The 24,094-nt window shown below is 43.4% G+C and overlaps 1 long non-coding RNA gene across 3 annotated transcripts in view; it reads right to left on the bottom strand.

Annotated features, from left to right (window-relative positions):
* Positions 1-24,094, bottom strand: part of LOC101128106 (uncharacterized) — a 129,241-nt gene that overhangs the window by 65,583 nt on the left and 39,564 nt on the right. For 2 of the 3 annotated variants that reach the window (XR_008674316.2, XR_008674320.2), the window contains exons 2-3: positions 8,050-8,163; positions 7,169-7,264 (exon numbers count right to left, since the gene is read on the bottom strand). This is a non-coding gene — a long non-coding RNA (uncharacterized lncRNA). Of the gene's footprint in view, positions 1-7,168; positions 7,265-7,419; positions 7,474-8,049; positions 8,164-24,094 lie in introns of those variants that run through there. The other variant, XR_010131930.1, reaches the window with a different exon arrangement.

Here is a 24,094-nt window from a genome sequence, read left to right as displayed (position 1 = left end):
TACATTTTATGAAAATAGTAACTACAATTGTGTATTAAATATGTTTTAAGTCAAATGCTAACATGAGACAAACACTGATATTACATACTCACAAAATAGGTTGATTTACCACAAATCCATAATGATTATATCCATCTACCTATCTGTATGTATATGTATATATAACATAACGTCTCCAAAATATATAAAGCAAATATTGACAAAACTAAAGCAAGAAATACATAGAATATAATTGTAGACATCAATACCCCATTTTTAATAATAAATAGAAAATTCAGATTAAAAAATCAACAAGAAAATAAAACCTAGACGACATTGCAGACCTTATTAATCATTTTGCATATAGAGGAATACCTGAGTGGATAATTTATAAAGAAATAAAGATTATATGGCTCACAATCCAGCAGACTGTACAAAAAGTGTGTGCCAGCATCTGCTTCTGGTGAGTGTCTCAGCAAGCTTACAATCATGGTTGAAGGCGAAGAGTAACTGTACATGTCACATAATAACAGACAGAGCAAGTATGAGGTGAAGGAGCCAGGTTCTTCTAATAAACCTGCTTACATTTGAATTAATGGAGTGTAAACATTTTCATTACTGAGAGGATGGTGCCAAGCTATTTATGAAGATTTTGCTCCCATGACCCAAACACCTCCCACCAGGTCTCACATCCAACATTAAGGATTACACTGCAGAATAAGGTTTGGAGAACATGAACATCAAAACCATGTTACAGACCAACAAGGTTTAACACATGAGTACAAAACTTTCCAGTCAAAAGCAAGAGAATACACAATATTCTTATTTGCATCTGGTGTATTCTGTTAGGACACATACTAAGTTTTATTAAATTTAAGAATGCCAGCTGGGTGGTGTAGCTCATGCCTATAATCCCAACACTTACAGATCAAGGTAGGAGGATCACTTGGAGTTAAAAGTTTGAGGCCAGCCTGGGCAACATAGTGATACTCTATCCCTACAAATAATCAAAGAATTATTCAGACATGGTACTTTATGTTTGTAGTCCCAACTACATGAGACACTGAGGAGGAAAGATCACTTGACCCTGGTAGGTTGAGGCTGCAGTGAGCCAAAATCATGGCAGTACACTCCAGCCTGGTTGACAGAGTAAGATCCTGTCTCCAAACAAAAACAACAAACACAACAACAACAACAAATATATTTAAGAAGACCAAAATTATACACTTTGTGTTTTCTGACCAAAACTGAATTAAGCTATAAATTAAAACTAAAAAAAATCCCAAAATGTAAGAAAATAAAACACACTCTTCAACACATGTTTGCTCAGGAATCAAAAAATAATAGTTTTTTAAAGATGTCAATACAACTTACAGTGGTAGACAAATTCAATATAATCTTCATAAAAATCCCAACAGCAGTTTTTTAAAGAAATATTGTTTAAAATGTTAAAATTTTATTATGACCTCTAGCCAAACACCCATGAAAAAGACAAAGGTGCATTATAATTTCTGATTTTGAAACATATTAAAAGCAGCAATAACAAACACAATGTGGTACTGACAAAAAGACAGATAAACAGATGAAAGAACAGAGAGCCTAGAAATAACCCTTCTGAATATGGCCAAATAATCTCCCACAAAATTGACATGAGCACACAATAGAAAAAAGATAATTTTAAAACTGAATATCCATACTGAATATCCATACTGAATTATCCATACTGAATATCAATACTGATAAAATTAAGTTCGATTATTTCCTGAAACCGTAAGTGAAAAATCTTTTAATTAGACATAGAAGATAACTTTTTTTTTTTTTTTGAAATGGAGTCTTGCTCTGTTGCCCAGGCTGGAATGCAGTGGCATGGTCTCAGCTTGCTGCAACCTCCGCCTTCCAGGTTCAACCAATTCTCCTGCCTCATCTTCCCAAGAAGCTGGGATTACAGGCGCCCGCCACAATGCCTGGCCAATTTTTATATTTTTAGTAGAGATGGGGTTTCATCATGTTGGACTGGCTGGCGCGGTGGCTCACGCCTGTAATCTCAGCATGTTGGGAGGCCGAGGTGAGCAGATCACAAGGTCAGGAGTTCCAGACCAGACTGACTAACATGGTGAAACCCCATCTCTACTAAAAATACAAAAATTAGCCAGGTGTGGTGGCACGTGCCTGTAATCCCAGCTACTCAGGAGGCTGAGGCAGGAGAATCGCTTGAATCTGGGAGGCAGAGGTTGCAGTGAGCTGAGATCATGCCACTGCACTCCAGCCTGGGCAACAGAGTGAGACTCTGTCTCAAAAAAAAAAAAAAAAAAAAAAAGAAATCCGTGTTGATTGTCGGTAGAAAACAAGCAGGCATCCATTATTTTATGTTATAAATGTACTTCTTATAATTAAAAATAAATTATCAAATACAGCAATTCCATTTATTGATCTATGTCTAAAATATGCAACATAGGACCTTCAAGACATATTTGATACAATGGAATATTACTCAGCCTTAAAAAAAATCTTAAAAATCTTGACACATTTAAAGATACACTTTGAAAATACTATGTCAACTGAAATCAGCCAGTAGTGAAATCATAGACATTATGATTTCACTTACGTAAGATATATAAAATAGTCACACTCATAAAAACAGAAAGTGGAAGGGTGTTTGTTAAGGGATGGAGAGAGCATAAAATGAGTAAATGTTATTTAATGGATATTGAGTCTCAGTTTTACAAGATATAAAATTTCTAGAAGTCTTTTGCATAACAATGTGAATATAGTTAACATACCTGAAATACACATTTTTTTTTTTTTTTTTTTTGAGACAGGGTCTCAATCTGTCACCCAAGCTTGAGTGCATGGCATAATTATGGCTCACTGCAGCCTCACAGTCCCAGGCTCAAGTAACCCTGCCCCTCATTCTCTCAAGTAGCTGAGACCACATGTACACACAACCCTGCCTGGCTATTTCTTAGAAAAAAAATGTAGAGAGGGTGTCTCCACATTTTGCCCAGGCTGGTCTCAATCTTTTGGGCTCAAGCAATCCTTCTGTCCTGGCCTCTCAAAATCCTGGTTTTACAGATGTGAGCCACCACCATGCCTGGCTGTGACATGTATATTTAAATAGACTTAAGAAACTAAATTACATGTTACGTGTTTTTACAATTACTTTTTAAAAAACTGAAAAAAATACCAAATTATAAATCTTTTTAAAAATTACCTCCAAATCACAAACTGTTTGTCTCACACAAAGGAAATACATATTCATCATTAAACACATGACGAAAATGAGACTATTTCCAAGGCTACTCACTTAGACAAGATAAAACCAACATTGAAAATGAGCTAAGAGGTCGAGCACAGTGGCTAATGCCTGCAATCCCAGCACTTTGAGAGGCTGAGGTGGGCAGATCACCTGAGGTCAGGAATCCGAGACCAGCCTAACCAACATGGAGAAACCCCGTCTCTAATAAAGAAAAATACAAAATTTGCCAGACCTGGTGGCACATGCCTGTAATCCCAGCTACTTGGGAGGCTGAGGCAGGAGAATTGCTTGAACCCTGGAGGCAGAGGTTGCAGCGAGCCGAGATAGTGCATTACACTCCAGCCTCAGCAACAAGAGCAAAACCCCGTCTCAAAAACAGAAACAAAAAAAAAAAAAGAAAAAGAGAATGAGCTAAGAAAGAACATATACAAGATAAGCTACAACAAAAATTGGGGTCACATTTGCAGATATAAACACACACATATCTCATTGTGATAGACATATGGCCCATTTATCTTTTAATTAAACCCCACATTAACTTAAAGTATACAAACAGAATTGCCAATTATCTAAAATTATAATACATAAGTAAAACCAAAAACACAATAAACTGATATTAAGAAATTTACAGTAAAAAACCACAATATAGAACTACAAGACAATAAATGTTTACTCATAAAATCTAGTTGGCAACATCAATGTACATTAACAAATAATTTGTCTAGATAACTGCAATGTTTGACTGTAACTGTGCATTCCCAGAAGGCAGGCATTTTAAATTACTGATATCTATTGTATGGCAATAAAATTTCAGAGAAAAGGAAATACAATCATAAACAGGAGATGCTAATGAGAAACTTTTAATAGATAAGCTTTTAAAAGAAACTACTGCCAATTTTTTGTTTTAAATGTTTGCTATTTTTGAACAAAATAAAACTACTGTAATCCAAATATAGAAGCAAATAATACCTTACATTGCTAAATTATACATATATTTAGAAGAATATGGTTAGAGCCTCATATATAAAACAAATATTTGGGAAATAAACTATGTTATTATTTAGAAATAGGCTGACAAAAGTGGTTGAAAATTTTATAATTCCTTTTTGCCTGCCTGCATACTAATTACCTAATTTAATTCAGGCACAACATGTAAATTCTAGTATATTGCCCTAAATGTCTGAATCTAAAATTGCAGACAAATTTAAAGTAGAGAATAAAGTAAAAATTTATATGGAGAGTGACATTAACAAGATAAAAAAAAAAAGGCATCCTATTTGCTTATCCCCTGACAGCAAGAAAATTTGTCAGTCATTCCTGACGAAAATGCCTTTTTAAGAGAATCACGCATCATGGTTTACACCGGTAATGACAGCTACATGATACATTAAAGAATTGCTTGCAGTCAAAATACTAAAACTTGCCTGGGTTATGTAACAAGACCCCATCTCAAAAATAAGTGCCTTTGGCCAGGCACATTGGCTTAGACCTGTAATCCCAACAATTTGGGAGGCTGAGGTGGGTGGATCACCTGAGGTCAAAAGTTCAAGACCAGCCTGGCCAACCTGGTGAAACGCAATCTCTACTAAAAACACAAAATTTAGCTGGGTGGTGGCGGACACCTGTAATCCCAGCTACTCGGGAGGCTGAGGCAGGAGAATCGCTTGAACCTGGGAGCCGGAGGTTGCAGTGAGTCAAGATCGTGCCACTGCATTCGCCACTGCACTCCAGTCTGTGTGACAGAGCAAGACTCCATCTCAAAAAAAAAAAAAAAAAGTGCCTTTAAGAGAGTTCTGAGATCCAGGAAGGGAGTTGTGAAACTCTGCTAAAGCCCAAGATTGAAGATAATTCTGTTTAGAAGGCAGGCCCTCATTCAGGTGGCAAACTACAGGACTACTGTTGTTGGCTACAGACAAGAAAATGTTCCACCTAACTTGGTTCCAGTGAGAATTCTGAACTTACTCTGTAACCATCCCAAACTCTTCCCAGTCACAGTCTGGGGGAGGTCCTGCTCTTCCAGAGGCCTAGAGGAAGACACCCATTTATAGCTATGCTGAGAGGCCTGCAGACCTTGGCCTTTACTGTGGTCCCTGAGGCAGTTCCATGACTCATTTCCAGCTCCCTGAGCCACAGTTCATGGCCGGTTCTGCCTACGTAGAAACCCAAAGTGACCTGGGAAAATTCTCTCTTGTACTCAGTGAAAGCCACTCTCATCACATCCTGATATAAAGAACACCATATGCAGACCCGACTGCAGAAACCTGCCCCTGGGTCTGCAATGCACAGCAAAGTCCTGAAAGATATTCACTCTGTCCAAAAATTAAATGAGAACTACAACTATCCAAGCCCTTTTTTTTTTTTTTTTGGAGAGGGAGTCTCGCTCTGTCGCCCAGGCTGGAGTGCAGTGGCACGATCTCGGTTCACTGCAAGCTCTGCCTCCCGGGTTCACGCCATTCTCCTGCCTCAGCCTCCCGAGGAGCTGGGACTACAGGCGCCTGCCACCACGCCCGGCTAATTTTTTTGTATTTTTAGTAGAGACGGGGTTTCACCGAGTTAGCCAGGATGGTCTTGATCTCCTGACCTCGTGATCCACCCGCCTCGGCCTCCCAAAGTGCTGGGATTACAGGCATGAGCCACCGCACCCAGCCTATCCAAGCCCCTTTTAACAAGACAACTAAAGGTGAACCCTTGTGCAAACCCAGCATCCTTAAGACCAAGCTACAACCCTTCTTCACCACAAACCCAGAGGGCATTCTATCACATTGGGGGGCCAAACAAAAATTTATTTTTGCTCTCTGAAACCAGTTTATAAAATCTTGAAGAGGTGTTTGCTCCTTTAAATTTACAGACCCCATTGCAAAACAATTGTTTCTTATTGTCAATGCTTCTATTTTAACATAGCACTGAAAGTATGTGGATGAAGAAATAGTCAAAAGAAAAATTTAAAGTCATTGAAATTGAAGACCAAAAGTAAAACGTTGCTGTTGGTAGACCATGTAATCTTATATATAAAAAAAACTAAACAGTACATTAAAACTTGTTTAAACTAAAAATATAAAATTAACATACAAGTTATGGTTCCATACACTTAAAACAAACAGTCTGATAAAAGAGAGAAAAAAAATCTTATTTACAATAGCAATGAAATAATTAATTTTAGAACAAATTTAAACAAGGAGCTTGTAAATCTTTTAAGTGAAAGATATATCAATGAAAAAAATTAGAGGACACAAATAAATTTAAAAATATTTTATTTCTACTGAAAGAATAAGTATTGTGAAACTGCCATATTATCCAAAGTGATCTCTAGATTCAATAAACCCTGTCAAAATTATAGTGTTTTTTTTCACAGTAATGAAAAACACAACCCTAAAACATACATGAAACTACAATAAACTTTGAATAGCCAAAGCAATCTTAAGAAAAAAGAACAAAGCAGAAGGACATCATACTTTATAATTTCAAACTATATTTCAAAACTATGGTAATGAAAACAGGATGTAATGTGCAGAAAAAATGAACAAGAAAACCAATGAAACGGAAACCACCACTCTCATGCATTTCAGACGTGATGTAAAAAGAGAACTTAAAAAATAGTTTAACATAGAGTATCTCAAAATTATGGAGATATCTCTCTGTCCACAAAAACAAGAAAAAAGAAGTCAGATTGTGCACTCTTTTTGTATGTCATGAATAGTACTTTAGCTGTCACTGTAAATTTGAAGGAAGAACACTGAAGGGAAATTAGAATTCTTAGAAATTTTATAAACGTAAGACATAAGATGCCCCTATGTGAGTATAATTTTTAAAAATTTCACGTTTTCCAGAAACTATTTCCTTTTGAACACAGCTTCCCAAATCACTTTAAAGACTTGCTTTCTTCTTGATTTGGACCTCTCATCCATGTTGTCTGTTGTATTCACTCTAACCTACCTGGGGATTCATCCACCATCTCATGTCACTTCATATTCCAGGGCTCTTTTTCTTGCTCCAGATAGGTGATCAGGACTGGCTTAGAGACAGTAATACCTGTTTTATTAAAAATAACTAACATGAATCTTGCTCATATTCTCCAATTAACAACTTAGTAATGTGTTCAGTAAAGAGGATATAATAAAATATTCTAATAAATTTATCCCAATATACTAATTTATAACAGAAATGTTTAAATATTTAGAAAATACTTTTATTGGTCAGGCACGGTGGCTCACGCCTGTAATCCCAGCAATTTGGGAGGCCGGGATCACGAGGTCAGGAGTTTGAGACCAGCCTGCCCAAGATGGTGAAACCCTGTCTCTACTAAAAATACAAAAATTAGCTGGGCATGGTGGCAGGTGCCTGTAATCCCAGCTACTTAGTAGGCTGAGGCAGGAGAATCGCTTGAACCTGGGAGGCGGAAGTTGCAGTGAGCCGAGATCATGCCACTGTACTCTAGCCGGGGTGACAGAGCAAGACTCCATCTCAAAGAAAAAAAAAAAAAATTAATTTTGTAGGTTCTTAATTTCACTGCCTGGTACTACTGAATCAAAAATTAGTGATGATAATTAGATTTTAAGGTGTGAGTAACAATATTTTATGCAACTAAACTTCTGAAATTGCCAATAATCGAAAGTGAAGGACACAGATCCGCTCAGGGATGTGGAAAGTTCAGGTCAAGATGAAACATCTTGAAGAAATTCTTTTCTAAACAGACGAATCCCCAGGATTTTCTTGAAAACAGAAATTTGAAAGCATAAATTGCCAGAAAACATTCTACAAAAGAGAAATGAAACCTTTAGTTTATATAAGGAATTTTGTATTAAAGTTATCCTCACCCAGGAAGGCCAGGTTTTCATAACATTCCTCTATAAATTCTGCTGTGCAGTGTCCAGGCACTGCTACTCCTCCAGAGAGAATTCTATGGCCACATACCTAAACGTCAAGATTCCCTGGAAAAGACACACAAACACACATATTTACAAAGTGGCCATTGGCAGAATTTTCCATTTGACTCAAGGCAAAATGAGAAAGTAAATAAAACTGGTTCTGACTTATTAAGAGTGACTGAAATTATCCAATAAAATAATTATCAACACACAAACCTTTTCTAATGTATTCTCTAACTCTGAGAAAAGAGAGTGGCATACCCTACTGGGAAGTGAGGAGCCCCTCTGCCCAGCCAGCCGCCCCGTCCAGGAGGGAGATGGGGGGTGTCAGCCCCCCGCCCGGCCAGCCGCCCCGTCCGGGAGGTGAGGGGCCCCTCTGCCCGGCCGCCCCTACTGGGAAGTGAGGAGCCCCTCTGCCCGGCCATCACCCCGTCTGGGAGGTGTACCCAACAGCTCATTGAGAACGGGCCATGATGACAATGGCGGTTTTGTGGAATAGAAAGGGGGGAAAGGTGGGGAAAAGATTGAGAAATCGGATGGTTGCCGTGTCTGTGTAGAAAGAGGTAGACATGGGAGACTTTTCACTTTGTTCTGTACTAAGAAAAATTCTTCTGCCTTGGGATCCTGTTGATCTGTGACCTTACCCCCAACCCTGTGCTCTCTGAAACATGTGCTGTATCCACTCAGGGTTGAATGGATTAAGGGTGGTGCAAGATGTGCTTTGTTAAACAGATGCTTGAAGGCAGCATGCTCGTTAAGAGTCATCACCACTCCCTAATCTTAAGTACCCAGGGACACAAACACTGCGGAAGGCTGCAGGGTCCTCTGCCTAGGAAAACCAGAGACCTTTGTTCACTTGTTTATCTGCTGACCTTCCCTCCACTATTGTCCTGTGACCCTGCCAAATCCCCCTCTGCGAGAAACACCCAAGAATGATCAATAAAAAATAAAAATAAAAATAAAAAATAAAAACAAGAAAAGAGAGTGGCATAATATCCACAACATCAGTGTATATATGATACTTGTCTGGATGATAAAGTATAAAATTGAGGGCATAGACACTAACATGCACATTTTTGAGTACTATATTTACATAATACAGAATGAGTTGTATATGTTTTTCAGATGAAAAAGACATAGTTCTTTACATTTTTCAGACAAAATAGACATGTTGACTTAGAAGGTACCACTCAAATTTTAATGTGTACAATAAACTGGACATCATGTTAATGCAGATTATTTTTTCAGGAGATCTGAAATAAAGTCTGAGTTACTGAATCTCTACCAAGTTTACCAGTAATGCCAATGTTTTGGCCCCAAAATATCATTTTGTCAAACATCCAGTAAGTGGAAGACCCTGTGTCTTTTTCAGTTTTTCTGGCCTGTAAACAAAGATGAGAGCTTTCATTTACCAAAGAAAGATAAATACAAAGAAAACCTCAAAAACAGGGCAGCTGCCAGATTAAATGTGATGGTTTATGGACATCAGCTGCATAAAGATACTTAATGATGAAGAGGAAAAAAAAAACTCTATAGTGCAAAAATCTGTAAGAGAGTTTATTAAGCAAGTGAGTTATTAACATCAAATGCACTCGAACAAGTTTTTATAGTGTGCTGATGCACCCAGAAGGACACAGCATCACTACTGAGATATGGCCCCCCACTAAAGTAAATTACAGTCTCAATTTAACCATAGGAAAACATCGGTTATATGGAAAGTCCAAGATAGAGATATTTTCCATGTTCTACAATTTTTAACAGTGACTTTAAGTAGTCTCTCTTTAGCACCCAAATAAGCAGGTATCTCCTGGTAATTTTTTTTTTTTTTTTTTTTTGAGACTCAGTCTTGCTCTGTCACCCAGGTTGGAGTGCAATGGTGCGATCTTGGCTCACTGCAACCTCTGCCTTCAAGGTTCAAGTGATTTTCCTGCCTCAGCTTCCCTAGTAGCTGGGACTACTAGCACGTGCCACCATGCCTGGCTAATTTTTTCTATTTTTTGTAGGGATGGGGTTTCACTGTGGTAGCCAGGATGGTCTCAATCTCCTGTCTTCATGATCCATCCACCTCAGCCTCCCAAAGTGTTGGGATTACAGGCATAAGCCACATCGCCCAGTCACTTTTTTCAGAACTTTTTGGTAATAAATGCCATTCCGTTTAAATGAGCATTTTCTTAATGGTGTAATGCCATTAAGAACACAGAAGGAACCTCAACATTACATGTTCTCCATCTTTACTAAGAACCCCAGGTTTTCCCCATAGAAATCTAGAGTATCATTGCTGGATGCTGCAGCTCATGCCTATAATCCCAGCACTTTGGGAGGCTGAGGCGGGTGGATCATGTGGTCAGGAGTTTGAGACCACCCTGACCAACATGGTAAAACCCCGTCTCTACTAAAAATACAAAAATTAGCTGAGTGTGATGATGCGTGCTTGTAATCCCAGCTACTCAGGAAGCTGAGGCAGGAGAATTGCTTGAACCCTGGATGTGGAGGCTGCAGTGAGCCGAGATCATGCCACTGCACTCCAGCGTGGATGACAGAGTGAGGTTCCATCTCAAAAAAAAAAAAAGAAAGAAAGAAGGATAGATAGATAGATAGATAGACAGATAGATAATCCACACCTATCCATGTTCAACAGCCAAAGACAACATTTTTAATATTGCAGATCATGAATTCATGGTGAGAATTCTGCATGGCATATAAGAAGCCGTGATGCAGAGAAGTCTGTGATATATAGAAAAGAAATATTTTTCAGAGACCCTTGACTATCATAAGCATTTATAAAAGTAGTTAAGAAAAACTCATTAGGGAGAAAAAACACAAGTTTAGAAATAAAGATTTGCACATACTAAGGACACGGCAATCCAGGAGGCACAGCGGACACAGCTCTTGATGTCAGAAATGTTTAGCTGAAAAAAAGTCATTTTTTCTCTTTCTCCTCCTCCTCTAGATTTCTCAGATGACATTTTCTGGACTAATTATACCTGCATCTTGAGAATATGCCTTAAAAACTTTGAGCACCACATGTTCATCTCTTACCACCACACCCAAAGGCAGAAAGCCCAAGACAGAAAAACTCTACCCATTTCTGTCCTTTATAACAGAAATGATTTAGGAACTATAAGTTTCTCTGCAGCTGGGCAAGGTGGCTCATGCCTGTAATCCTGCACTTTGGGAGGCTGAGGTGGGTGGATCACTTGAGGTAGGGAGTTCGAGACTGAAAGGAGCCGGGCACATTCCTCAGCCCCGGGCTCAAAACAAACAAGCCCAGTACAAACACATCCCATCTTCCCATCTCACCACATATCGCCATATATCTCTCAAACTTCCTGAGCCCAGTACAAACACCACCAGGAAAGTCTCCGATAAGGGGACAGCCGTTCAAAGTTTTACGAAAAAGCGGGAACCAAAAGAATTCCTTTGTTCCCCTGTAACACTCAGGCTATAAAAAGCAAACACTCGCATTGTTCAGGGCCCTCTTGCATGCTGTGGAATGGAGGGACCAGGTTTGAACTTGTAGTAAAGATCCTTGCCGCTTGGCTTTGACTCTGGACTCTGGTGGTCTTCTTTGGGGAACTAATGGTCTGGGCATAACATCTGGGGGCTCGTCCGGGATTCCCCAAGCCCACCAGACCCCCGGTCAACGGATCTGCTAGCATCGATCTACTGATAGGTGAGCTGGCTCGTCTCCGTTTGTCTGTCTGTGTCTGTTGTCTGTTCTGAATCCGAATCTGTGACTCGCGAGGTCTGAAACTGGAGCTGGCACAGTCCTGGCGGACGCGCTATAGGACGGCCAGTGGAGACCAGTGGGAGACGTCCCCTGGCTCTCATCTGATCTATACTGCGGTCTGAGCTGCCCCGGCTTGGCGGGCAGCAGCTGTCTCTGATCTGAGCTGCCCCGGCTTGGCAGGCAGCAGCTGTCTCTGATCTGAGCTGCCCCGGTTTGGCGGGCAGCAGCTGTCTCTGATCTGAGCTGCCCCGGTTTTGGCGGGCAGCAGCTGCCTCTGACCTGGGCTGCCTCAGCGCGACCGCGACCCAGGCAGCTAACTCTGACCCAGGCTTCCGGTGCGCGCTTGCGATCTGAACTGCCCCAGTTTGGCGGGCAGCAGCTGCCTCTGACCTGGGCTGCCTCAGCACGACCGGGACCCAGGCAGCTAACTCTGACCCGGGTTTCCGGTGCATGCTTGCGATCTGAACTGCCCCGGTTTGGCGGGCAGCAGCTGCCTCTGACCTGGGCTGCCTCAGCGCGACCACGACCCAGGCAGCTAACTCTGACCCGGGCTTCCGGTGCGCGCTTGCGATCTGAACTGCCCCGGTTTGGCGGGCAGCAGCTGCCTCTGACCTGGGCTGCCTCAGCGCGACCACGACCCAGGCAGCTAACTCTGACCCGGGCTTCCGGTGCGCGCTTGCGATCTGAACTGCCCCGGTTTGGCAGGCAGCAGCTGCCTCTAATCTGGGCTGCCTCAGCGCGACCGCGACCCAGGCAGCTAACTCTGACCCGGGCTACTGGTGCATGCTTGCGATAAGAAGTCAAATCAGATTTCCTTTACAGGGATTCAAACCCACATTCCTTTATAGGAAGAGACTACAAATTATTACAGGATGGGTAATACCCAGAGCACTCCCCTATCTCTCCTTACGAGTAATTTCAAAGAAGTTAGAGCAAGGGGCCATGATCTTGGTATAGAAATCAGGAAAGGAAAGCTAATTACTCTGTGTTGCTCCAAATGGCCTGCCTTTGATGTGGGGTGGCCACCCGAAGGGACCTTCCGACTTGCTGTCACCACTAAAGTCCAAGATTTTCCCACCAGGCCTGCGGGCCACTTAGATCAAATCCCATATATCCTCATATGGCAGGACCTTGTTGAGAACCCGCCTCCTTGGCTGTCCCCTTTCCAATTAGCCTCTGAACCCTGTAAGGCACTGGTTGCTCAACCACTAAAATCCAAGCAGCCAACTGCCCCCCCATCCTGTTCTACCTGACAGCAGGGACCCACTGTTCACAGAACCCCCTCTGTACCCCTCCGGGCCCCAGGCCCCAGCCCCCCTGGCTGAGCTGCGGGAGGGAGCAGGCGGATGGGAGGCGGCCAGCACACACGGGCCCGCTGAAAGGGAAAGTAACTTTGAAGAGCCAGCGGGGCGGACGCGAGGGCGCACTTCGCAGACTAGCCCCCCTCAGCTGCCTGACTCCACGGTGGCTTTACCCCTTCGGGAAATAGGACCCCCAGATGACACAGGAATCCCCAGGCTCCAGTACTGGCCATTCTCCACCAGTGATCTGTATAACTGGAAGACTCAGAGTGCTCGGTTTTCAGACAACACCAAAGATTTACTGGCTTTACTGGATAGTGTCATGTTCACCCACCAGCCCACTTGGGATGATTGTCAGCAGCTCCTCTGAATCTTGTTCACCATGGAGGAGCGAGAGAGAATACAGATAGAAGCTAGAAAGCTGGTCCCGGGGGACGACGGTCAACCGACTGCCAACCCCGACCTCATAAATGCAACCTTTCCTCTGACCAGGCCGGTGTGGGACTACAATATGGCAGAAGGTAGGGGATGGCTACACCTTTATCGCCAGACTCTAATGGCAGGTCTCCGGGCAGCTGCTTGCAAGCCCACTAATTTGGCTAAAGTATATTCTATTCTGCAGGGGAAGACAGAGAGCCCAGCTACCTACTTAGAAAGATTAATGGAAGCTTTTAGACAGTACACCCCCATAGATCCAGAGGCTCCAGGAAGTCAGGCAGCTGTTGTAATGTCTTTCGTAAATCAGGCAGCCCCAGATATTAAGAGAAAACTCCAGAAATTAGAAGACTTGGAGGGAAAGCGGATTCAGGGCCTCCTTCAGATAGCCCAGCGGGTTTACAATAACAGAGATACTCCAGAGGAAAAGCAATTTAAGGCCACTGAAAAAATGACCAAGGTCCTGGCAGCAGTGGTACAGAAAGAGCATCTACAGCCAGAGTACACCCAACCTAGGCGGCCCCCCTGGCATGATAATCTGAGCAAAGACCAATGTGCCTATTGTAAGGAGGCTGGCCACTGGGTAAGAGACTGCCCCAAAAAGAAACCACGAGGACAGGGACCCGGACCCCCTAGGTCTACACCCGTACTAGTCACTCAAGACGAAGAATAGGGAAGACGGGGTTCGGACCCCCTCCCCGAACCTAGGGTAACTTTGCAAGTGGAGGGGTCCCCAGTCCAGTTCTTGGTCGATATGGGAGCACAGCACTCGGTCTTAGTTAAAACTAATGGGAAATTATCCTCCAAATCCTCGTGGGTACAAGGGGCCACAGGAGTTAAGAAATACCCATGGACAACACAAAGAACAGCAAACCTTGGAGCCAAGAATGTAACCCATTCTTTCCTGGTCATCCCTGAGAGCCCCTGTCCCCTATTGGGGAGAGACCTGCTAACTAAAATGGGAGCACAGATCCATTTCCTCCCTGGGGGGCCCGTCGTGACCAGCTCCCACAATCGACCCGTGTCCATCCTGACTATAAACCTAGAAGATGAGTACCGGCTCCACCAGGAGAAAGCAGCCCCTGACCAGGACATAGCAACCTGGCTCCAGCAATATCCAGAAGCATGGGCAGAGATGGGGGGCTTAGGTCTAGCAAAACACCGTCCTGCCTTATTTATTGAACTAAAGCCTGGGACAGACCCCGTGCGGGTACGCCAATACCCGATGCCCCTAGAGGCCAAGAAAGGGATTGCCCCGCATATCCGCCGGCTCCTTGACCAAGGGGTCCTTCGCCCATGTCACTCACCCTGGAATACTCCATTGTTGCCGGTACGAAAACCTAATAGTGGAGAATACAGACCTGTACAAGACTTAAAAGAAATCAACAAGAGGGTTGTGGACATACATCCAACTGTACCTAACTCGTATACCCTCCTAAGTACCTTAAACCCTAAACATCAATGGTACACTGTTTTAGACTTGAAAGATGCTTTCTTCAGTTTGCCTTTAGCCCCTCAGAGCCAAAAGCTCTTCACCTTCGAGTGGAATGACCCTGATAGGGGCATAAGTGGCCAACTGACATGGACCAGGCTGCCTCAGGGATTCAAAAACTCTCCTACCCTGTTCGATGAGGCCCTCCATGAAGACCTGGGTGAGTACCGACGTAAACACCCTGAAATAATTTTACTACAGTATGTTGATGACCTCCTAATTGCTGCTGAGACCCAAGAAGCTTGCATCCAAGGGACCAAGGGTCTCTTACAAGCTCTGGGGAATCTAGGCTACCGAGCCTCGGCAAAGAAAGCTCAAATCTGTAAGCCAGAGGTAACATATCTAGGGTACCTGCTTAAGGGAGGGCAGCGCTGGCTAACAGACGCCCGGAAACAAACTGTTCTGCAGATCCCCAGGCCACAATCCACCCGACAAGTGAGAGAATTCCTGGGGTCGGCAGGATTTTGCAGACTATGGATACCTGGGTTCGCAGAACTGGCTAAACCCTTGTATCAGGCAACACGGGGTCAACAGCCATTTAATTGGACAGACAAAGCCGAGTTGGCCTTCCAACAGATTAAAACCGCCCTACTCTCCGCGCCTGCACTAGGACTACCTGATGTTACCAAGCCCTTCCACTTATACATGGATGAGAATAAGGGTGTCGCCAAGGCGGTAATAACTCAGAACTTAGGCCCCTAGCAGAGGCCAGTTGCCTACCTGTCAAAGAAGTCAGACCCAGTAGCTGCTGGGTGGCCCTCTTGTCTCTGAATGATTGCGGCCACGGCTCTGATGGTGCAAGATGCTGATAAACTTGTCATGGGGCAAGAATTGTGGGTCGTTACTCCACATGCCATCGAAGGTGTACTCAAACAGCCACCTAATCGATGGATGAGTAACGCCCGGCTCACCCACTACCAAGGACTACTACTAAATCCTCTCAGGATAATTTTCCTGCCCTCAACGACCTTAAACCCTGCCTCGCTGCTGCCCAACCCGGACCTGGATGCCCCACTCCATGACTGCACCAAGATACTAGCTCAGGTGCACGGAGTTCGAGAAGACCTGCAGGACCGCCCACTTCCTGATGCCGACCTCGTCTGGTTCACTGATGGGAGCAGCTTCATGCATCAAGGCGAGAGGTACACTGGAGCGGCAGTAACTTCAGAGACTGAGGTAATCTGGGCGGAACCCCTGCCCCCGGGGACATCGGCCCAGAAGGCCGAACTGATAGCGCTCACCCAAGCTCTTACCTTAGGGGCAGGGAAAAAGCTGACAGTATATACAGACAGCCGATATGCTTTTGCAACGGTGCATATACATGGGGCCATTTACAGGGAGCAAGGGTTACTGACGGCTGAAGGAAAAGAGATAAAAAACAAGCAAGAGATCCTAGCCCTGCTAACAGCCCTATGGAGGCCAGAAAAGTTAGCCATTATACATTGCCCAGGGCATCAGAAACTAACTACTCCAACTGCTCAAGGCAACTTTCTGGCAGACCCAACTGCAAGGAATGTGGCGAAGGCTCCCAGCCAACTCCTTGCACTCCAGCTCCCTGACCCGGGCCCCCGGGACTTGCCATATTTGCCTGAATATTCAGAACAAGATCTCCAGTGGATTGACAAACTTCCCCTGAAACAAATCCAGAATGGGTGGTGGACTGATACTAATGACCAAACCATCCTACCAGAAAAACTAGGACAACAGGTGTTAGAACACATCTACCGAACCACCCAACTGGGGGCCCGGCGGATGATAGACCTGATCAGACGCTCCAAGCTCAAAATCAGACATATAGCTAAGACGGCCAGCAGTATCGTGACAAGTTGCAAAGTCTGCCAGCTTAACAACGCATACCCCCAATTTCAAGCTGCAGCAGGAACAAGGCTCAGGGGAACCAGGCCCAGTATCTACTGGGAAGTAGATTTTACCGAAATAAAGCCAGGAAAGTACGGGTACCGGTACTTACTTGTCTTTGTAGATACTTTTTCAGGGTGGACTGAAGCATTCCCAACCAAAAGAGAAACTGCTCAAGTCGTAGCAAAGAAAATTCTGGAAGATATCCTTCCCAGGTATGGCTTCCCCATCCAGATAGGGTCAGATAATGGGCCCGCTTTCGTCGCTAAGGTAAGTCAGGACTTGGCTTCCATCCTTGGGGCAAATTGGAAACTACATTGCGCTTACAGGCCCCAGAGTTCAGGACAGGCAGAAAGGATGAATCGGACCTTAAAAGAGACCTTAACTAAATTGACTATAGAGACTGGCACTAATTGGGTAGTCCTTCTCCCCTATGCTCTGTTCCGGGCCCGTAATACCCCTTACAAACTGGGCCTTACCCCTTACGAAATCATATGTGGCAGACCTCCACCCCTGGTTCCTAGCTTAAAAGATGACCTGCTTAAGTCTGAAACAGAAAATGTCTCTGAATTCCTATTTTCCTTACAAGCCTTACAGAAAATTCACCAAGAAATCTGGCCCAAGCTGAAAGAGCTATATGAGACCAGTCCCCCACCGACACCCCATCCGTACCAGCCGGGAGACTGGGTCCTGGTTAAGCGACACGGACAAGAGACCCTAGAGCCCAGGTGGAAAGGACCACTCCAAGTACTCCTGACCACACCCACCGCCCTGAAGGTAGAAGGCATTGTGTCGTGGATCCACTACACCCACGTCAAGCCAGTGGACCCAACCTCCAACCTTCTGGGGCCAATCACGGCGGCGGCTGAAGCACCGGACACGTGGACTGTGGACAGAGCTAAGAACAACCCCTTAAAACTCACCCTGCGCCGGCAGCATAGCTCACTGCAAACATGCAGTTAGGTAGTCTAACTCTAACTTTAGTCGCCCTAGTGGCCGCTGGGGAAAACATAAAGCCAGCTCCTAATCCCTTTGTCTGGAGATTCTGGCTTTATGAAAACCAAACCCACCCTGGGCAACCTCATAAGCCCAGGAAATTAGTGGCCAGTGCAGATTGTCCCTCCTCAGGGTGCAATAGCCCAATTTTACTAAATTTTACCGATTTCCCAGTAGCCAAACCAGTGGCACCAATAATATGCTTCGAGTATGATCAGACTGAATACAATTGTAAACACTATTGGTGGCACCAAAGTGCTGGCTGCCCTTATAACTATTGTAACATCCATAAATACCAATGGTGGGGTAGAAAAGAACAGATAGATCCCAGATGGCCCTTCCATCACAGACGAGATAGAGACCTTTCATATACATAGATAGTTAGAGACCCCTGGAACTCCCGCTGGACCACGCCTCAACACGGGGCTGTATACTACTCCTCCGCCTCCACATGGCCTAGCAGTCACCTCTATCTGTGGCGGGGTCTAGTGCAGGTACGGCCCCTGGTCCATGGTAATATCCAATGACAAGAAAACCACCTGACACAAGACTTACGTCCTTTTTCCTGGTTAAAATTATTGCAAGAAGGATTAGAACTTGCCAACCTTACAGGACTTCACAGCCTGTCTGGCTGCTGTGTGCCACTCTAGGGCGTCCACTGCTAACCGCTGTCCCCCTGCCATGGGGATCCTCCACCTCAGCCCAAGCTAACAACCACCGAAACCTCTCATATGCCCCTATCCCTAACGTGCCACTATACCTAAACCCTAGTCAAGAAAAGTTTCCCTACTGTTTCTCAGGAACTAATTCCAGCCTCTGCAACATCACTGCAACGCCCCCTAACATCACTTTAAGGGCTCCATCAGGCATATTCTTCTGGTGTAATGGAACATTATCTAAAAACCTATCAAGCCCCTCTGTTACCAACCTACTGTGTCTTCCTGTCACATTAGTTCCCCGGTTAACTCTGCTTACTGCCGGCGAGTTCCTAGGGTATACCGGTAACTGGACTAGTGCTGTTATTCACTCAGACCCTAGACCGAGACCTGCACGAGCCATATTTCTCCCCCTCATTGCAGGAATCTCCCTCACCGCATCCTTCATGGCGGCCGGACTAGCTGGGGGAGCCCTAGGTCACACCCTTATAGAAAGTAACAAGCTGTACCAACAATTTGCCATTGCTATGGAGGAGTCAGCTGAGTCCCTTGCCTCCCTCCAGCGGCAGCTCACGTCCCTAGCACAGGTAACCTTGCAGAACCGGAGGGCCTTAGACCTACTCACTGCTGAAAAAGTGGGAACGTGTATGTTTCTAAAAGAAGACTGTTGTTTCTACATAAATGAATCAGGGCTCGTGGAAGACTGGGTCCAACATTTATGCAAGTTAAGCACAGAAGTAAGAACACGGCAGTTTGCTTCAGCTGCAGACCAATGGTGGAACTCATCTATGTTTTCTCTGTTAGCCCCCTTCCTTGGACCCCTACTGAGTCTACTATTTCTGCTTACCGTAGGACCTTGTGTTGTTAACAGAATTTTGCGGTTCGTTAGAGAAAGGTTTGACACTGTACAACTCATGGTCCTCAGAGCCCAATACCAACCTGTAAACGCTGAAGCAGAATCAGACTTATAAGACCCAAGATTGGCTCTAAAAATACCTGAAAAGAAAAGGTGGGAATGAAAGGAGCCGGGCACATTCCTCAGCCCCGGGCTCAAAACAAACAAGCCCAGTACAAACACATCCCATCTTCCCATCTCACCACATATCGCCATATATCTCTCAAGCTTCCTGAGCCCAGTACAAACACATCCCATCTTCCCATCTCACCACATATCGCCATATATCTCTCAAACTTCCTGAGCCCAGTACAAACACCACCAGGAAAGTCTCCGATAAGGGGACAGCTGTTCAAAGTTTTACTGAAAAAGCAGGAACCAAAAGAATTCCTTTGTTCCCCTGTAACTCTCAGGTTATAAAAAGTAAACACTCACATTGTTCAGGGGCCTCTTGTATGCTGTGGAATGGAGGGACCAGGTTCGAACTTGTAGTAAAGATCCTTGCCGCTTGGCTTTGACTCTGGACTCTGGTGGTCTTCTTTGGGGAACTAATGGTCTGGGCATAACAAGACCAGCCTGACCAACATGAAGAAACCCCATCTCTACTAAAAATAGAAAATTAGCAGGGCGTGGTGGCACATGCCTGTAATCCCAGCTACTCAGGAGGCTGGGGGAGGAGAATCGCTTGAACGCGGGAGGTGGAGGTTGCAGTGAGCCGAGATTGCACCATTGCACTCCAGCCTGGGCAACAAGAGTGAAACTCCATCTTAAAAAAAAAGAAAAGAAAAAAGTGTGTGTGTGTGTGTGTGTGTGTGTGTGTGTGTATATGCTTTTTATTTTTTTGGTCCTCAGGTTCTCTCCTCTGCTACAGACACTAGCAATTTCTGCTACAGTAATAGAAATATTGGCCACACTGTCCTGTCCTTACCAAAGCCACACTGTCCTGTCCTTACCAAACCCAAACAGAACAGGTTCCTGGACCCCTCTTTAGTGCAAAGGCGGCACTTAACTCTCATAAATGTATCTTGAACTCGTCATACTTGATTCTGCCAAATTAGAGTCACATGAGACACTTAATTAAAACAAATAGACGCTTTCACCCAGAACATTAAGCAAACTGTGAAAAGGGCACAAGAGAGTTCTGCAAATTGGCCATGTGATTCTAATTAGAAGTCTGGGCTTATAACCACTTACCTAAGCATTGCTACTCAAGCTTTAATGAGCTTATAAATCACTTCGTAAATTTGGCCCCACTCTATGTAATACGATTCTGTGGGTTTGGAAAGGGTCCATAAATGGGTGTTTTAAAGAAGTCCCCTGTCAGTGCTGATGTCGCTCTCTCTGGGCTCATTATTAGCACTGTTTAGAAAAATGAGGCACTGACCGGACGCGGTGGCTCACGCCTGTAATCACAGCACTTTGGGAGGCCGAGACAGGTGGATCACGAGGTCAGGAGATTGAGACCATACTGGCTAACACGGTGAAACCCCATCTCTACTAAAAATACAAAAAATTAGCCGGGTGTGGTGGCGGGCGCCTGTAGTCCCAGCTACTCAGGAGGCTGAGGCAGGAGAATGCCGTGAACCCAGGAGGCGGAGCTTGCAGTGAGCCGAAATGGCGCCACCGCACTCCAGCCTGGGCGACAGAGCAAGACTCCGTCTCCAAAAAGAAAAAGAAAAAAAAGAAAAATGAGGCACAGCACAGAGTCCCTTATATTCAGCAGTCTTGTCACAACACAAATACTTTTGATACAAATGAAGACAACCATTCTTTATCTTAAAGTATCATATTATTTCCTGGCTCTTTAAAGTTTACAGAGAAAACAGAAAGCAGCAATTTCTGAGTAAGTCTGCATTTAGAAAACAACATGTACACACATGTACTAATGCAATGTTTATTGAACAGGTACTGTGTGCTCAATAAGACGTTACAGAGCACTGTGATGACCCATTATTTAATTCTGATAAAACCCTGTGAGTTTATACTGTGTTCAATAATTCCAAGGATTTAGAATAAGAACCCAGCATTTTTATTTCTTCTTCTGTTTATCTGTCACTGATTTTTTAAAAAAATGTATAGAATATAAATATAGACAGATGAGAGGGATACAGATAGAGTTTCATATAATTTAGATGAATTTTTGTTGTGTTTATATTTACTATTTTGTGATTTGTGAATCAACAACTATATCTGCAGGGAGAGAAAACAAGTTGCTAAATGTAATGTCTCTGCAAACAATGGTTTAAAAAATTTTTTTTTAATTAAGACCCTATAAATCATATTTTATATTTTCCATTTATCTGCTTTTGGGTTTCAGAAAATCATGAGCACCAACCCTAAAAAAGCAACAGGATGCATGACCCAAAACTCTGATCTCTTCTAGTTAGTTCTGTGAGGCAAGACTCCAGAGTATGGCCACACCTAAATAAGGTCTTCAAAAAGGGTGAATCTGATCAGGGTTGGGACAGGGTGTAGAACTAATGTAAAATTCTGTTTTTTGTGCCACTGGAGAGTATTTTCAGTTCTGTTTCATTTTTTAAGTGTACCAAAAAAAAAAAAAAAACTTAAATCTCAGAGTTTGTATAATTTTTAATCTTTTTAAACCCCACTCTCCTTTCAAAGGTTATATCACATACTAATAAGCAACTTAACAAATCTCTTAAGGTTTTCTAAAATAGTTTTCTAGAAGATAAATAAGTGTTCTTAGCAAGCTAAAAAATACAAATAATAACTCTCGTTTATAAATATATGTTCAGGTGTAGACATCAGAAGTCTCAACAATATAAAGAAAATGGTGCAAATATATCCCATATTTTTGCACATGTCTATTTATTGTACCCACCATATGATGCATAATTAAACCACTTATGCAGTTGATAGTCAAGACTAAAAGTTCTTGCATGGTAGGCACCATGACTGCTTCATCTATTTTTCTAATGACTATATGAAATGGAATCAATTTGTTTATCTGTTTGAGTCTCCAGACCTCCTCCTTGTTTTTCACTCAAGTACCAGGGAACCAGAGAAACTCTCATCTGAGTACCAACCAAAGACATCTCTTGTATGATGGGAGGAACACACACCAGATGATTCAGAAGCAAAATTAACCACTCTTGTCAGCCTGACACAATTGTTCTGGAGATTCTCAAATGTCTCAGATGCCTAGGTGATTGTGAGAGCATTTCCAGTGACCCTGGGCTGATGGACCAATAATAAGCCAGCAGGAGAGACTCAGGCTGATTCTAAAAAGAAAATGAAACTATCCTGGTGGAGCTCCAGAACCTGGATCACCTGTCCTGATTAGCTAGCTTTTGGGTAGGTAGAAGGACAATAACACTCTAGTATCACATTTTCCAGGTAGCTATAGTTGTGCTCAGGGCTCTGGCTACTTTGTGGCCTTGATCTCTCACTCCTAAGATGCTTGTTTACACTTAGAGATTCTGCCATCAGATTCTATTTAAACCTGTAGCCTCTCACATAAAGGTAGCAATGTGAAAAGGTCAAAGAGCCACACTCTCAAAGGAGGGATCTGAAGTGTCTATGTTGACATCTCACAATGCAGAAAATGCCTCCTGTTGGTTTTCTGTACATTCTCAATCTAAAGTCTGGCCCTGTCTTCTAAATTCCAGGCAGAGACCAGACCTTATGTGCAGATTCTAGATAAAATCAACATCACTTTGCATTTTTGGCTGTTACAGTGAGTACAATCAAAGGAGAAATCTACTCACAGAGACTGCTCTAGAAAATTCTAAATAATATTTTACCTAAAAAAAAGTTGACACAACATGAATATAAGTACACAGTTTATTGGGGCCAAGCTTAAGCATTGTAACTTGAGAAGAAATATTCAAGATGCCTGGAATCTATACTGATTAGCAGCAATTACAAGTGGATTTGTGAAGGGAAAAAAAGAAGAGAGACAGAGAGTGGGGTGATACAAACTAGTTTGTGAGAAATTCTTATTTGTTTAAATAAATAATTTATTATTGGTTTAACTTATACCTACTTTTGGCAATAGTGAACAGCTTCAAGAGATCAATATATAGTTGAAAGTAGGGAGAAAGACATAATTGTGCTCTTATTTTAATGTCTGAGTTTTATAAGTAAAAAGACTGGCAGACAGCCACAGTGGCTCACGCCTGTAATCCCAACATTTTGGGAGGCCGATGCAAGTGGATCACGAAGTCAAGAGATCGAGACCATACTGGCCAACATGGTGAAGCCCATGTCTGCTGAAAAAAGTAATACAAAATTAGCCAGGTGTGATGGCACATGCCTGTAATCCCAGCTACTCGGGAGGCTGAGGCAGGAGAATAACTTGAACCTGGGAGGAAGAGGTTGCAGTGAGCTGAGATCATGCCACTGCAGTCCAGCCTGGTGACAGAGCAAGACTCCATCCCCCCCAACCCTCCCCTAAAAAAAAAAAAGACTTGCATTTCTCAAATGAAACTTTTGTTTTGTTTTGTTTTTTTAATTTCTAGACCTAGATTTAGAATTTGGAGCTGCAGATTTAGGTCCTGGATGGGTGGAGTAGCAGCAGGTGTTACCTGCAATTGTGAGCATTTTAGCAAGAGGAGAAAAAGAGAAGTGGAGATTCTCATGTCTCCATGTCTACTCAATGCACACTTGTTA

This window comes from Gorilla gorilla, chromosome 20 (genome assembly GCF_029281585.2).
Source record: "Gorilla gorilla gorilla isolate KB3781 chromosome 20, NHGRI_mGorGor1-v2.1_pri, whole genome shotgun sequence".
Lineage (NCBI taxonomy): Eukaryota > Metazoa > Chordata > Mammalia > Primates > Hominidae > Gorilla > Gorilla gorilla.
This window is presented reverse-complemented; position numbering and strand designations above follow the sequence as displayed.